Source organism: Petromyzon marinus, unplaced genomic scaffold (genome assembly GCF_048934315.1).
Source record: "Petromyzon marinus isolate PM22_M1 ecotype Great Lakes invasive population unplaced genomic scaffold, UKy_Petmar_22M1.pri1.0 PM_G_Scaffold_93, whole genome shotgun sequence".
In the NCBI taxonomy this organism is placed as follows: Eukaryota; Metazoa; Chordata; class Hyperoartia; order Petromyzontiformes; family Petromyzontidae; genus Petromyzon; species Petromyzon marinus.
Genome location: NW_027423050.1, coordinates 620,001 through 622,500, shown reverse-complemented (window position 1 = coordinate 622,500; position 2,500 = coordinate 620,001). Strand labels below are relative to the sequence as shown.

The 2,500-nt window shown below is 47.1% G+C and overlaps 1 pseudogene; it reads right to left on the bottom strand.

Annotated features, from left to right (window-relative positions):
* Positions 1 to 2,500, bottom strand: part of LOC142922386 (28S ribosomal RNA) — a 10,007-nt pseudogene that overhangs the window by 4,232 nt on the left and 3,275 nt on the right.

The window sequence follows — 2,500 nt, the reverse complement described above, 5'->3', positions numbered from 1 at the left end:
CCAGTTTCAAGATGGCAAGGCCTCCGTCTCGGGCTCTGGCATATAACAGTCCATCACAAGTTGAAGCGGGAAGGTGGAGCCATCCTTTTACCGCCTTTCTAATCTCTTGGTCCAACCCACGGAGAGTTGATTGCTTGCAGTCCGAGTGGTCTGCAGGATATAACAATCTGGGTAGGGCATAGGCATTGAGTAGTTCAACCTTCTGAGTTGGCTTCAGAGGCGCCTCATCGATTTTCGAGATCCATGTCTTTAGCTGACAATGTAGATCAGGCTGTATAGTGCCAGTCCAAGGGCCAATTTTCAGACCAAGGTATTTCGTTGATTCATCAGGTTGGATCATATGGACATCTTTATTTTTGATAGTCCATGGGTCGCAGTTGTTCACCGTATATGAATCTTTGGTTGGGCTTATCATGAAGCCCTGGCACTTTCTGGCCTGAACCTCCAATCCCGATAGCCCACAAAATGATTCCAAGATCGCTAGATTGGCGGCCATACCAACCCAAGATTCGCTCACCAACACCAAATCATCAGCAAACGCAAGAGCTGTCACGTGGTCGGTATCAATGGAGTACCCAACTCCGTGTGACTCTAGGGTGCATATCAAAGGGTCCATGGCAAGATTGAAGAGCAGGGGTGACATGGGGTCACCCTGTTTGACACCAACACGTATGCTAATTTCTCGAGTCGACTCGCCATTGCTTTTGAACGAGGTCGTACACCGATCGTAGGCGTTCTGGATGATGCCCACCACGTGTTCATCTACTTTCTTGTGCCTTAACACCCATAAAATATGAGCATGCGAAACCGAGTCAAAAGCTTTCGCTATGTCGATGAACATGACAGCCAACGGCCTGTGCAATTTCTTAGCGTGTCTCATAAGGTCCTGTAGCACCTTAAGATTTTCAGAGCAGCCAGATGCCGCTATAAAACCACGCTGCCTTGGGTTTAAGGGACAAGCACGAGCAAGACGTGCAGTCATTATTCTGGAAAATAATCTCAGAATCATTGAACCAATCGTTATTGGTCTCCAGTTCCCCAATTCTTTCAGCTTTTCATCATCCATAACCTTAGGAATAAGAATCGTCCTATTCTTTTTCAACTCTTTGGGAATAATTCCTGTAATCATCCATGCATTAAATAGGGCTGTCAGTGTCCGACCCTCGGGGTCGGCAGCACAGATTGCAGCCCTTGTTAGGCCATCTGGCCCAGCTGCTGACGTTGGTTTAATGGCCCGTATGGCAGTCTGAACTTCCTCCACCGAAATTAGGGGCTCAAAGTATTCGTTATTTGCAACACCTGATGACTTAAATTGGCCCAGGCCATTGAATGGCAACACCTTCTCCCATTTTTCGCAGTAAAAACGATATACATCTGCGTTCGGGATTCGGCATTCATGACGTTCAGTGCCATCCAGGACTAAGGACGCAAGAAGAGAGCGGTTCTTAAAGAAGAGCTTCTGGTGCTTCATGAAGCTTCCTCGTTTTTCCGCTCTCTTCTTCATCCAAGATCGTGTGGGTAATATCCTGGGTTTAACAATGTCGTTCTCGGGTTTTGAACGTTTGCCTTTGTTTTTCACCAATCTCATCGGACAAAGCATCAATGCTGTGGCAGTTTCTACGAGGGCATCATGTTGGCCCTCGCCGTTAAGCCAAGCCTTTATTGCCTCCATTGCAGGCTTTTCCAGGGTCCCAGAATTCTCATTCGTAAGCCGCTCAGCTGCTTGAGCGAGTATGGATGAAGTCCCCGTTGTTACATTTGGTGGGGGAGACAATGTCTCAAGAGGCCTAGAAGAAAAATGTAAGCTGTCTGACATGGGGGCCCCTGTCTTTTTACTTAGGTCCCGTCTCTTGTCAGAGACTTGCTTGTTGGTCTTAGTCCCAAGCGCTTCAGCAATGATCTTATTGATATTCTTTTTCCCCTGAAACTGCAACTCTAGAAGGGCCAGCTGTTCTACTTCCTTCAAAGACCAGCAGCTACGGTGTACCCCTCTCTGCGAGGTACCCTTTATACCATCTTTAATCCTTTCCTCATTACGGGTGACTGGGTGAGCATGCCTCTTGTGCTGCGAAAGGCCACTTAGAGTCGCAAAGCGTGCCTGGCAACATTCACAGACCATTGGTAAGCTTTCCTCAGTTAACTTTATTCCCCCACATTTGGGGGCATGACAGGCAATCGATCGGTGGTTTGAGTTGGTTTTGTCACATTTAGCGCACTTAAACACCAGAGGAATGTCTCTGTGTTTGATGTTAAAATGTGCAACAAGTTCGGATGCTTTGCCCATGTGTTGTTTACAGATAACGCATATATACTCCAGACTAGGCAGTACAACCGTGATAGTTCCCTTGGTGTCAATGGGAAACTTTCCCAACACGGGTTCCTCAGCCGATATGTCGAGGAAGGACTCCTCCACATCCTCATCATCCTCTGTAAAGTCATCTGAAGAGTCATCCGACTCAACTAGACTTTTAATCTGTTCGTAAAAATCGTAGTTCATCTC